Below are 14741 nucleotides of genomic sequence, written 5' to 3' on the forward strand. Positions count from 1 at the left end.
TGTACGATATGTCAATGCCATCCTTCAACCGATAGTGCGACAGTATCGGCAGCATGTTGGAGAGGCATTCGTCGTAATGGTCGACAATTCGCACCCCATCGTGCTCATCTTGTGAATGACTTCCTTCAGGATAACGACATCGCTCGACTAGAGTGGCCTGCATGTTCTCCAGATATGAACCCTATCGAGCATACCTGGGATAGATTTAAAAGAGCTGTATACGGACGACGTGACTCACCAACCACACTGAGGGATCCACGCCGAATCACCGTTGAGGAGTGGGACAATCTGGACCAACAGTGCCTTGATGAACTTGTGCATAGAATGCCATGACGAATACACGCATGCATCAATGCAAGAGGGCGGGCTACTGGGTATTAAGTGTAGTAGTGTGTAGAGCAATCTGGACCAGCTCCTCTGAAGGTCTCGCTGTATGGTGGTACAACATGCAATGTGTGGTTTTCATGAGCAATAAAAAGGGCGGAAATGATGTTTATGTTGATCTTTATTCCAGTTTTCTGTACAGGTTACGGAACTCTCGGAAACGAGGTGATGAAAAACTTTTTCTGAAGTGTGTATTTGGGAGAGAGAGCTATTGTGATAGAATGTAGGCCATTAGCTGTCGTTTGAAATTTCTAAGATATTTTGAGGGAGATTGTCCCACAGTTAGGTTGCTGATATACAATGGCAATGTTATGTGATGGCTCGGAGAGGATCTTACACTGTTCAAAACGAGTATTTCTGATATGTTTTTCAGATCGTAGTGTAAGAGTTGAAGATAAATAAGATGAGTGCGATGGCCGAGAAGTCAATAAATATAGAGGACGATAGTTTCTGCGCTTATCGGCACGTAGCCATGATAATTGTTCGTAGGCAGGAGTGATATGGTCGTAATAGCGTACGGTGCAATTGTATCGTACCCAAGAATTCGTCACGAATTTTTGCCTTTATTGGAGAATAGTCAAGTACGGGCTTCTTTTTAAGCTCGAAAGGACATATTTTTTTTATTTTTCTGTAGTGAATGGAGGGACGCTGACACCTTGCTACAGATTACAGTGTGTGTGCGGCCGGAAATGTCGCTATTAATTAAATATTCCGGACTATTATCCCGCAGCCGAATCGATTTCATCTTAAAACCCAACGTTTCGTCCCCATCTGCATATGAACAATTTCAAGGGGGATCGTAACTTCTTTGATTGGCCGATTCACGCCCTGCCTCGTCACTGACTACAGCAGAATTCCGCTTCCGTGTGCTTCCCGATTGCCGATGGTGCACAAAGAAAATGTTCCTCTGAGGCCTACAGTGAGTGCTATTGGTTCGCCCACCTATTCGATTAGTCAGGTTCGCAAAAAGACTATTACGGGCCTATCGGATTCGATATTAAGAAGTCAGCATGTTTAATCAATAAATTAAACGTCATGGTGGTACAGCCGAAGGACATATTTGTTAATTTTGATGTGGTTCACTATCGTTCCACTTGTAACCTCCCAACGTATTATTTATCTCTGTAACCTCGCAACAATGAGGTGACTAACCTCTCAATAAATTGTGGCTCACATATAACCTTTCAATACTTAACTGACTGTGAATTTAACCTGGTAAATTTTGGACGTCAGCAGTGCTGCGTCATGGCCCTGAAAGATCATTCTGAACAAACTGAAAATTCTTACCTCAGTGAAGTCGCCGGATAACGCGTATATATCTGCTCCTATAAGAAACTTCTCTGGCACAGCCCAGTGCAATGCAGGCCACTAGATTTTTTATGTATAAATAGAAACAACTGATTTTTCTTTAAGATTATAGAGATGACCATGGATAGGAGAAATTAGTAAAATCTTTAAATTCAGGTGAATGATTGTCAAAAGTTATCTTTATAAGCAAGTTTATTATTAAAAGATATTTAAAAACATTTACAAGGGACTTTATATCAATAATACAAAATCAGTTGTTACAAATTACATACGTGCGCGGCTGCTTTTACCTTATACTGCGGCTGCTTTTACCTTATACTACATCGCTCAGGAACCTCCATCGCTCTCCACGACCGGCCCAACCACCCGACAGTGAACTACTACTACTACTACTACTACTGCAGCCGACACTGCTTCTACTGCAGTCGACACTGCTCTCTGGTCTGCTATTCTACTGTAGCTCCACTGGGGGGTAAAAATTTGTCAGCGATGGTCAGTCAGTTGGACGTGCTATGAGCAACAAATTTTCCTATAACCTATTTAGTTTACGAAGTCTACAGTTCTACAGTCACAGACTGATCATATTAAGAAATGAAATAAGTACATAACATATTAAGAAATGAAATAAAATGTACACGCACTGCAAAAGTCTTACCATGTTTAGGAGAACTGATCATATTGACGAATGAAATAAAGTGTACACGCACTGTCTTTAGCATTTTACAAGAACTGAACACATTAAGAAATGTAATAAAGTGCACATGCACTGTATTTTTACAAGAACTAAACACATTGAGAAAAGAAATAAAGTGCATATGTACTGTATAAGTTTTTAGCATTTTACAAGAGCTGAACATACTGTGAAATGAAATAAAGTGCACACGCACTTTATAAGTTCTTAGCAGTTTGCAAGAACTGAACACATTGAGAAATGAAATGAAATGCATACGCACTGGGTAAGTCTTCAGCATTTTTACAAGAATTAAACATATTAAGAAGTGAAATAATGTGCACACGCACTAGAGAAGTCTTTAGCATCTTTACATGAACTAATCACATTTAAAGATGAAATAAAGTGCATACACACTGTATAAGTCTTTAGTGTTTTACCAGAGTTAGGAAAGGAATGGGAAGGATAGAATCATGGTTGAAGCACAGTGGGTTGCACATAGGTCCACTAAAAGTCCATATCTTTTTACAGAAACTCAACACCAAGGGAGACAATCTGAAGTGCTCTTCCCTGTAGTATTTATCAGTGTAGCCAAGAGACTGAAATTTTGTATTAATATTGTATGTTATTATTTGGGTAGTATATTAGGTACACCAAACAGTCGGCCCATAATGACATCTCCTTTGGTCAGTGTGGTGGACAGCTCGATGTCAACACCACATTCTAGTACAATCCATACTCTTACATCAACGTAGAATTAGTGCAAAAACCAAATATAGTGCTCCATGATCATGAGGAAGGACAGTAATTGGTGGTAATTAGGTCAGAAGGTGAAGGATATATTAAGTTTTATGCTAGTCATCATTCAGAACTACACTAGTAAGTCATCTGATTTGAATAATTATTGACATCCATTGGCTAGTTACACAGCATATATGGAGTATTACATAACATTAAGAAGTCATTTCATTGCAGTAATTATTGGCATAGCATTTATGGACTATTGCAAAACATTATTAATAAGTCATCTCATTACAGAAATTATTGGCTCTCATTGGCCAGTTACAAAGCAATTATTATGCATTATTCAGAAGTGACCATTAAAAACAGGAGTTAGTGCGTGTAGCAACAAGCTGCTAGTGACTGTATTTGATATCATGCTAGTGACATAAGACATATTTAAAATGTAAGACATTGGAACTAATACTCATGGTGTTTAGTCCAATAATACATAGACATAATGGAATTAATACACAAGAAAAATTTGCATTATATTTAGGACTAGAAATATATCTTAAGCTGGTAGCATTATTTAGTTGTATACTGCTAATAGTTGGGACTAGTATTAATTTTTTTGTGCTAGCAATGCTTTGCGTTGGGATCAATAGTCAATTGCTGGGGTATGAAAATATTTGCTTTTGACTTATTGCTGGAAATTAGGATTATCAACGTCATTTGTCATCAGTCAGCTGTAGCAAGGTTATCAAACAAGTACAGTATATGTTATGACATTCATGAATGACAGAGACAACTGGGTAAAAAAAATGCAAGTACTAGAACAGGTTTACTAACTAAGTGCCTGTGGCATATAACATAAGGTCGTATTTCAGAAATGACGTTAATATCATGAAAAGCTTCTCCTGGAAAAAATACAAAGTGGGTTATTGAGATGAAAGAAGAAATGTATTCATATTATGCTGAAAAGTAGTAAACTTCGAATTAACAGGTGATGAAACTTGTACTTAATATGCATGTACTGTAGCTATGTTTCCCACAACATTCAGTCATTATATTATGCGACATATGACATACTGTCAAAAATAACTGCAATAAATACTTAAATAGCTACATAGCACTTCTTAACTAATAGAAAATGTATAAAATTCATCATTGTCATCATCTGCAAAGAAAAACTTCGTTATTCATATTACAAGATTCTTCTATAACTATTCATCATCTACAAAAAATAGACACTTCATTATTCATTATCCATATTACCATTTTCTTCATACAATTATTCAATATCATTCATTAGTTCATGTTGTTGTTGTCTTCAGTCCTGAGACTGGTTTGATGCAGCTCTCCATGCTACTCTATCCTGTGCAAGCTGCTTCATCTCCCAGTACCTACTGCAACCTACATCCTTCTGAATCTGCTTAGTGTACTCATCTCTCGGTCTCCCTCTACGATTTTTACCCTCCACGCTGCCCTCCAATGCTAAATTTGTGATCCCTTGGTGCCTCAAAACATGTCCTACCAACCGATCCCTTCTTCTAGTCAAGTTGTGCCACAAACTTCTCTTCTCCCCAATCCTATTCAATACCTCCTCATTAGTTACGTGATCTATCCACCTTATCTTCAGTATTCTTCTGTAGCACCACATTTCGAAAGCTTCTATTCTCTTCTTGTCCAAACTAGTTATCGTCCATGTTTCACTTCCATACATGGCTACACTCCAAACAAATACTTTCAGAAACGACTTCCTGATACATAAATCTATATTCGATGTTAACAAATTTCTCTTCTTCAGAAACGCTTTCCTTGCCATTGCCAGTCTACATTTTATATCCTCTCTACTTCGACCATCATCAGTTATTTTACTTCCTAAATAGCAAAACTCCTTTACTACTTTAAGTGTCTCATTTCCTAATCTAATTCCCTCAGCATCACCCGATTTAATTTGACTACATTCCATTATCCTCGTTTTGCTTTTGTTAATGTTCATCTTATATCCTCCTTTCAAGACACTGTCCATTCCGTTCAACTGCTCTTCCAAGTCCTTTGCCGTCTCTGACAGAATTACAATGTCATCGGCGAACCTCAAAGTTTTTACTTCGTCTCCATGAATTTTAATACCTACTCCAAATTTTTCTTTTGTTTCCTTTACTGCTTGCTCAATATACAGATTGAATAACATCGGGGAGAGGCTACAACCCTGTCTCACTCCTTTCCCAACCACTGCTTCCCTTTCATGCCCCTCGACTCTTATTACTGCCATCTGGTTTCTGTACAAATTATAAATAGCCTTTCGCTCCCTGTATTTTACCCCTGCCACCTTTAGAATTTGAAAAAGAGTATTCCAATCAGCATTGTCAAAAGCTGTCTCTAAGTCTACAAATGCTAGAAACGTAGGTTTGCCTTTTCTTAATCTTTCTTCTAAGATAAGTCGTAAGGTCAGTATTGCCTCACGTGTTCCAACATTTCGACGGAATCCAAACTGATCCTCCCCGAGGTCTGCATCTACCAGTTTTTCCATTCGTCTGTAAAGAATTCGCGTTAGTATTTTGCAGCTGTGGCTTATTAAACTGATAGTTCGGTAATTTTCACATCTGTCAGCACCTGCTTTCTTTGGGATTGGAATTATTATATTCTTCTTGAAGTCTGAGGGTATTTCGCCTGTCTCATACATCTTGCTCACCAGCTGGTAGAGTTTTGTCATGACTGGCTCTCCCAAGGCCGTCAGTAGTTCTAATGGAATGTTGTCTACTCCAGGGGCCTTGTTTCGACTCAGGTCTTTCAATGCTCTGTCAAACTCTTCACGCAGTATCGTATCTCCCATTTCGTCTTCATCTACATCCTCTTCTATTTCCATAATATTGTCCTCAAGTACATCGCCCTTGTATAAACCTTCTATATACTCCTTCCACCTTTCTGCCTTCCCTTCTTTGCTTAGAACTGGGCTGCCATCTGAGCTCTTGATATTCATACATGTGGTTCTCTTCTCTCCAAAGGTCTCTTTAATTTTCCTGTAGGCAGTATCTATCTTACCCCTAGTGAGATAAGCTTCTACATCCTTACATTTGTCCTCTAGCCATCCCTGTTTAGCCATTTTGCACTTCCTGTCGATCTCATTTTTGAGACGTTTGTATTCCTTTTTGCCTGCTTCATTTACTGCATTTTTATATTTTCTCCTTTCATCAATTAAATTCAATATTTCTTCTGTTACCCAAGGATTTCTAGCAGCCCTCGTCTTTGTACCTACTTTATCCTCTGCTGCCTTCACTACTACATCCCTCAGAGCTACCCATTCTTCTTCTACTGTATTTCTTTCCCCTATTCCTGTCAATTGTTCCCTTATGCTCTCTCTGAAACTCTGTACAACCTCTGGTTCTTTCAGTTTATCCAGGTCCCATCTCCTTAATTTCCCACCTTTTTGCAGTTTCTTCAGTTTTAATCTACAGGTCATAACCAATAGATTGTGGTCAGAGTCCAAATCTGCCCCTGGAAATGTCTTACAACTTAAAATCTGGTTCCTAAATCTCTGTCTTACCATTATATAATCTATCTGATACCTTTTAGTATCTCCAGGGTTCTTCCACGTATACAACCTTCTTTCATGATTCTTCATGTATTATAGATTTTCTTAGTTCCAGAATATTTCATCACTAAAAATAACATGTCTAGTTTTGTCTGACGTCCTGCCAAAATTGCTTCATATTCTGAAAGGAAAATAATAAGTCAAGACTGCCATCATATGGTGTGTATAATATATTATTGTTAATGCTTGTTAATTCTGATCGCTTTACTTTTCATGACAAGGTATTGCATTTTCTTTCGTTCATTCCAATGGTGAAATTTACATTTCATAGTAAACCACTGTGGTTGTTTAATTTATTTCTTTAAAACGTTATTGCTTTCTGAAAATGGTGAATATTTATTAATATCTTGCATTTAGTTCATATACCCATTAAATGAAAACTTGTTTCTAGTGATATGACTAAGCATACAGCATAGCACGATAGAAAACGTATTAGGTCAAAACTATAGACAATTTTCAAGTGCAAAAAATGTTCACACAATATCATATTGTAACAGAAAAAGATGTAGAATAGTCAAGATATTGGCATATCACAAGCCAAAATGTCAGAGTCAACTGGTATTTGATATATATTAAAGATTTCATTGTGCATACAGAGAAATTTCTACTTTCGAGAGGAAAACCGTCATATATACAGTACATAAAAAATAGAAAATGTTCACCGTCTGAATGATTGTCAAAAGTTATCTTTATAAGAAAGATTATTATTAAAAGATTTTTTAAAGCATTTACATGAGACTTTATATAACAATTGTACAAAATCAGCTGTTACAAATTACATATGCGCGCGGCTGCTTTTACCTTATACTACATCGCTCTCCACGACCGATCCAACCGCCCGACCGCGAACTACTACTACTACTGCAGCCGAAACTGCTTCTACTGCTGCCGACACTGCTCTCTGGTCTGCTATTCTATTGTAGCTTACATGTCACAGACAGCGCGTGAGCAATCCATCGAGATTACATCTGCTCGAGTGCGCTAGCAATAAATTTCTTATTCATGGACCAGTTACATCCTCATTGAAGTATTGCAACATCTGAATCGGATTTTTCCTTCCGATGTTGCAAAACTGTTGAAGTATCGCCTCACAATCACGTATTTCAAATGGAACGATGAGTTCTGTGAACAGACGGATGGTGTCGCTATGGGCAGACCCTTAAGCTCGGTTACAGCGAAATTCTTTATGGAAAAATTCGAGGTGCAGGCACTGGAAAGTGCGAAGAGAAAACCGAGTGCTGGTCCCGGTACGTGGATGATATGTTTCTTTTGTGGCGGTATGGCAGGGAGGAACTGAGCCGTTTTCACAAACATCTCAACAGGATCAATCCGAAGATTTGTTTACCATGGAGGAGGAGGCAGCCGGATGATTAATTTTTCTTGGCGTGGTAGTTTTCAAGAAAGACGATGGTAGCTTGAGCCACACGGTTTATCGGAAACTATATACACACACACACACACACACACACACACACACACACACACACACTCAGACCGTTTTTTACACGGGGATTCGAACCACCATCGACAACAAAACCGAGGCACCAAAAATAAACGTCGACGGATAGAGCAAGAAAAATTTGCGAACCAGTGCTGCTTAAAGCAGAATTAAAACATCTTACCAATGCATTGTTCAAGAATGGTTATTTATTCGATGACGTGGAAAGGGCGATAAAGACCACTGCTTAGAAATCATAGCGATGCTCAAACGCCAGTGAAATAAAAAGTTTTCCTGTCCTTCATTAAGGACATTGCTCACTTTGCAGGGAAAAGATTGAAAAAGCGGAATATTGTAGTAATCTACAAACCCACCCGGAAGATACAAGATCACCTACATCGGCCGAAGATGCTCGGCAACCGCTTGATAACACAGGATTTTATAGGATTCCCCCTTGAAACATCCTCTTCAAATGGGGACGAAATGTTGGGTTTTAAGGTGAAATCCATTCGACCATGACACAATAGCCTGGAACATTTTATTAATTGTGTCACTAACATATGTTGAGAAAAGTGATGGACTCAATATTGATCCTTGTGGAAACCATGCTCCATTGTGACTTTTAGTTTCCCGCTGTTGGTGGGATGTACGGTATGAGTGGAACCGTACAGCACTTGAAGAGAAATTTTAACTTGTGTGTTTAGCAAGTAGTACCTAAAATCTAAAAGGCTTAGCTATCTGATGGTTGTCCACAACTTCTTTTCAGTTCGTCAGTCATTTTCATAGGATCGGTGTCATGCTGTGATTTTCCCCGGAAAAAAAACTGGTATTCATCTGTAAGGTTATTTGATTTTAAAAGCTGGCAAGCTATTCGTGGACTATGTATTCTGAAGCCTTGTATACTGATGGCAAAATGCAAACGTACCTGTCGTCGATTGTTTAACATATTCCTTTTTGGGTAATGGCTTTATGAGTCTTTGCTCCCTATCAGGAAGATCTGGAGGTCAGAGAATGATTAAACATGTGCGTTATTTTTGGCGGTAACGGGCGTCGAGAAAATCGATGATCTGCAGAGTCGTGTTATCTCTTGCTGCACTTGCCGAACGAATTTGCGGAATGGACTTTCTGATCGATATTGGGGTTATTGACTGCAGAAAAAGTTTTCGTTTGTTCCCATAATCGATATTTTAATGGGAAACGACAGGGTGAAGAACGAAAATATTGCTCAAATTCCGGATTTTTTTCTCTCTGTACTAGAACGTTGTAGACAAATGGGGCAATAACAAGAGCATACATTGAAGATTGTTTTGATATTTTTTTATTGAAAAATATTAATATCTTCACCGTGTAATTGGGGTTCTCCCGAGGCAGCTGTGAAAGAAGGCAGAGCGACGGTTGACGTTGTAATTCCAGTAGCGGTTATTGGAAGCATGAAATTAACATTTCAACCTTATTCCTACAGATGTAATTTTAGTTCAGCGTAGGGATTTGAAAAAAAAAATTGCGAAGTTAAAGATATTTTTTAAAGTGGCATTGTTCGGACCCTTTGTGTGGCCCAAAAAAGAACTAAATATTATCACAACAAAATCGGCTACGATGAACTGAAGAGGAATTCAATTTGCTTCAAGGGAGACCAAAAATCTTTAAAATCGGATGAAAATTGAAGCGAGGACGACGACAATCATGCCGAAATACATGGTTTTGAGAAAAAAGTTTTTTAAATTTGACAAGGTTTTAACATACAAAGAAAAGGGACAAAGCTAGAAACTTACGGGATGTCATCGATGTCTAGCCATAGCAACTGTCGTGCCGGCTTGCGACCGCTTTCTGCTACTTTGACCTGAGAAGCCTCAATTTCGTCGTCAAAGCCCTTTTCGTCTCTGAGAGCATCGCCGCTGGTGTCTCTGTCTTCACAGAATCGGCGCATTTCATCGCCGATTTTGAACTGAAGGGCATTTGCCACGCGCAGTAATGCAGTATGACCTACATTGAGTAGGCATACGGCCAAATCAGAAGCAATGTTAAAAATTCCGCTTCAGCTGGATGTTATTTTTGGAAAATATCCGCAAACGAGACTATTGAAACCTTCGTCCGCTTTTCCAGTAGACCCGTTGAAAAAAGCGCTCCAGCAAATCATGTTTACTCAAATGTGTGTAAATAGATAGCGTGAGCGCGGAACCGGTTCTCTAACGCTGCGGCGTGCCGTGCGCGCTCTGCTTCAAACGCTCGCAGAATCGTTACTTCTTGGAATTCCCGCATAATATTTTGGGGAATAATTCTTCAACATACAGACATTCGAATTCCGCAATAAAAAATTTACGAGTTTTTTCGACTGTCACCCTATCGTTTTCGCGTAAGATAGTCGATGGTTGGAGCCCTTGTGGAGTGATCAAGTAAACACGTCGACTTTGCGAAATAATTAACTCAATAGGAACTACGGGTTCAGCTGCAGATGTAGATTTACCTACACTACTGGCCATTAAAACTGCTACACCAAGAAGAAATGCAGATGATAAACGGGTATTCATTGGACAAATATATTATACTAGAACTGACATGTGATCACATTTTCACGCAGTTTGGTTGCATAGATCCTGAGAAATCAGAACCCAGAACAACCACCTCTGGCCGCAATAACGGCCTTGACACGCCTGGGCATTGAGTCAAACAGAGCTTGGATGGCGTGTAAAGGTACAGCTGCCCATGCAGCTTCAACTCGATACCACAAGCCAGTTGCTCGGCCACCATTCACCAGACGTTTTCAATTGGTGAGAGATCTTGATAATGTGCTGGCCAGGGCAGCAGTCGAACTTTTCTGTATCCAGAAAGGGCAGAAAGGACCTGAAACATGCGCTCGTCCATTATCTTGCTGAAATGTAGGGTTTCACAGGGATCGAATGAACGGTAGAGCCACGGTCGCAATACATCTGAAATGTAACGTCCACTGTTCAAAGTGCCGTCAGTGCGAACAAGAGGTGACAGAGACGTGTAACTAATGACACCCCATACCATCACTCTGGGTGACACGCCAGTGTGGCGATGACCAATGCATGCTTCCAATGTGCGTCCGCCGCGATGTCGCCAAACACGGATGCGACCATCATGATGCTGTAAACAGAACCTGCATTTATCCGAAAAAATGACGTTTTCCCATTCGTGCACCCAGGTTCGTCGTTGAGTACACCATCGCAGGCGCTCCTGCTTGTGATGCAGCGTCAAGGGTAACCGCAGCCATGGTCTCCGAGCTGATAGTGCATGCTGCTGCAAACGTCTTAGAACTGTTCGTGCAGATGGTTGTTGTCTTACAAACGTCCCCATCTGTTGACCCAAGGATGGAGACGTGGCTGCACGATCCGTTACAGCCATGTGGATAAGATGCCTGTCGTCTCGACTGCTAGTGATACGAGGCCGTTGGGATCCAGCACAGCGTTCCGTATTACCCTCCTGAACCCACCGATTCCATATTCTGCTAACAGTCATTGGATCTCGACCAGCGCGAGCAGCAATGTCGCGATACGATAAACGGCAATCGCGATAGACTACAATCCGACCTTCCGACCTTTATCAAAGTCGGAAACGTGATGATACGCATTTATCCTCCTTACACGAGGCATCACAACAACGTTTCACCTGGCAACGCCGGTCAACTGCTGTTTGTGTATGAGAAATCGGTTGGAAACTTTCCTCATGTCAGCACTCTGTAGGTGTCGCCACCGGTGCCAACCTTGTGTGAATACTAATCATTTGCATATCACAACATCTTCTTCCTGTCGGTTAAATTTCGCGTCTGTAGCACTTCATTTTCGTCGTGTAGCAATTTTAATGGCCAGTAGTGTATTTATAGGTCTCGTAGATTTTTCCACAGGACGTCGGGTCTGTGAAAGTCCTCAGTTAGCGAGTGGGCGTACCTGTGTATCGCAGTGGTCACAGACTGACTAACGTCGTTGCGTAGATACTCGTAGGCGAGATGGTTATCGGAGGTCGGGTGCTGTCTGTGTGTACTATGTGCTGCGTCTCTGGCACACATAACTCTTGTTGGAACTTCTCGACCATTGTACCCCATTTTTAACTCCCTACGCACAGTCTCGGTGCTAACTGGACTGCTGGTAACATTTTGGAACTCACGAACCATTCCTTCCCCTGATTTCGTGCTATTTTCCTCAGCCGTCCTGCGTAATGCACGGCGACTCCTGTACAGTATATGAGGGCTGCCTGCTCTTGGTTTAACATCGGTGGTTTCTTTGCGTTTTAACTTCACAATCATATGTCCAACTTTCGTCTTGGGCACATTTGCAAGTACTGAAATGTTCCTGATGGGTTTCTTGCTCGGATGACATCCAGTGACTAGTCCACATTCGAAGTCATTGAGCTCTCCGACAGATCCATTCTTCTGCCACTGTTAACACAATACTGCCTTCCTACTTATGTACTGACACACCCCCACCTAGTAATATCCAGTGGTCAGTTCCGCACTACGTAAAAGAGTACGGATTTTTTTTAATCAGATAACATATTAAATTTAATCTCACCCTCTCTTCAACCCCGATCTCCAACACATCTGGCTGATATCGAAATAAGTGTCCAAGGAATAGAAAATCAACTGAAATCACTCAACAGAGGAAAATCCACTGGACCTGACGGGATACCAATTCGATTCCACACAGAGTACGCGAAAGAACTTGCCCCTTTCTAAAGGCCGTGTACCGCAGGTCTCTAGAGGAACGGAAGGTTCCAAATGATTGGAAAAAAGCACAGGTAGTCCCAGTTTTCAAGAAGGGTCGTCGAGAAGATGCGCAAAACTATAGGCCTATATCTCTGACATCGATCTGTTGTAGAATTTTAGAACATGTGTTTTGCTCGCGTATCATGTCATTTCTGAAACCCAGAATCTACTCTGTAGGAATCAACATGGATTCCGGAAACGGCGGTCGCGTGAGACCCAACTCGCTTTATTTGTTCATGAGACCCAGAAAATAGTAGATGCAGGCTCCCAGATAGATGCCATTTTCCTTGACTTCCGGAAGGCGATCGATACAGTTCCGCACTGTCGCCTGATAAGCAAAGTAAGAGCCTACAGAATATCAGACCAGCTGTGTGGCTGGATTGAAGAGTTTTTAGCAAACAGAACACAGCAATGTAGAGACGTCTATAGACGTTAAAGTAACCTCTGGCGTGCCACAGGGGAGTGTTATGGGACCATTGCTTTTCACAATATATATAAATGACCTAGTAGATGTCGGAAGTTCCATGCAGCTTTTCGCCGACGATGCTGTAGTATACACAGGACTTGCAGCATTAGAAAACTGCAGCGAAATGTAGGAAGATCTGCAGCGGATAGGCACTTGGTGCAGGGAGTGGCAACTGACCCTTAACATAGACAAATTTAATGTATTTCGAATACATAAAAAGAAGGATCCTTTATTGTATGATTGTATGATAGCGGAACCAACACTGGTAGCATTTACTTCTGTAAAATATCTGGGAGTATGCATACAGAACGATTTGAAGTGGAATGATCATATAAAATTAATTGTTGGTAAGGCGGATGCCAGGTTGAGATTCATTGAGAGAGTCCTTAGAAAATGTAGTCCATGAACATAGGAGGTGGATTACAAAACGCTCGTTCGACCTATACTTGAGTATCGCTCATCAGTGTGGGACCCGTACCAGGTCGGGTTGACAGAGGAGGTAGAGAAGATCCAAAGAAGAGCGGCGCGTTTCGTCACAGGGTTATTTGGTAAGCGTGATAGCGTTACGGAGATGTTTAGCAAACTCACGTGGCAGACTCTGCAAGAGAGGCGCTCTACATTGCGGTGTAGCTTGCTGTCCAGGTTTCGAGAGGGTGCGTTACTGGATGACGTATCGAATATACTGCTTCCCCCTACTTATACCTCCCGAGGAGATCACGAATGTAAAATTAGAGAGATTCGAGCGCGCACGGAGGCTTTCCGGCAGTCGTTCTTCTCGCGAACCATACGCGACTGGAACAGGAAAGGGAGACAATGACAGTGGCACGTAAAGTGCCCTCCGCCACACACCTTTGGGTGACTTGCGGAGTATAAATCTAGATGTAGATGTAGATCTCAAAACCGCGATTTGCTGTGTCAATCCTCTTTCCCACGTCTTTTTACAGGCTTGGGAAGCACGTCAGTGGCTTGAGATATAAACTAGTGTAACACCAGTGTGAAAAAGCATACTGGATACCAGTATCCCATCGTAAGCAACGACACCTAGTTAAGGACACTGCTGTGAACGACTAAAATTGCGTGGGACCTCATAAAGTAGTCGTTTCCAGCTCGGAGCATAACACGTTTTGCTCCTAAATGCACACTGACTGCAAGAAAACTAAATCTGTAGGTAAGTGACCGTTTATCTTTCGGAATCACTGGTCTGAGGACTCACCACAAGTTTCCACAAGCTTTCTCATTTCTTTTATTGGACACTTTTGGGCACTGGGAACAATTTCTGTGGCTAATTTCGCTTGAGCCCGTCGTCGGGATCACGACCTCTACTTCGGCCCCTCACCGTTACCTCTCGGATGCCGCCTGGACGGCGCCATGTCCCAGGTCCACGACCGGCCGAAAATGCGGGCCCGCCCAGGCGGGTCGCCACCGGACACGAAC

The sequence above is a fragment of the Schistocerca gregaria genome, chromosome 6 (genome assembly GCF_023897955.1).
Source record: "Schistocerca gregaria isolate iqSchGreg1 chromosome 6, iqSchGreg1.2, whole genome shotgun sequence".
Classification (NCBI taxonomy): domain Eukaryota; kingdom Metazoa; phylum Arthropoda; class Insecta; order Orthoptera; family Acrididae; genus Schistocerca; species Schistocerca gregaria.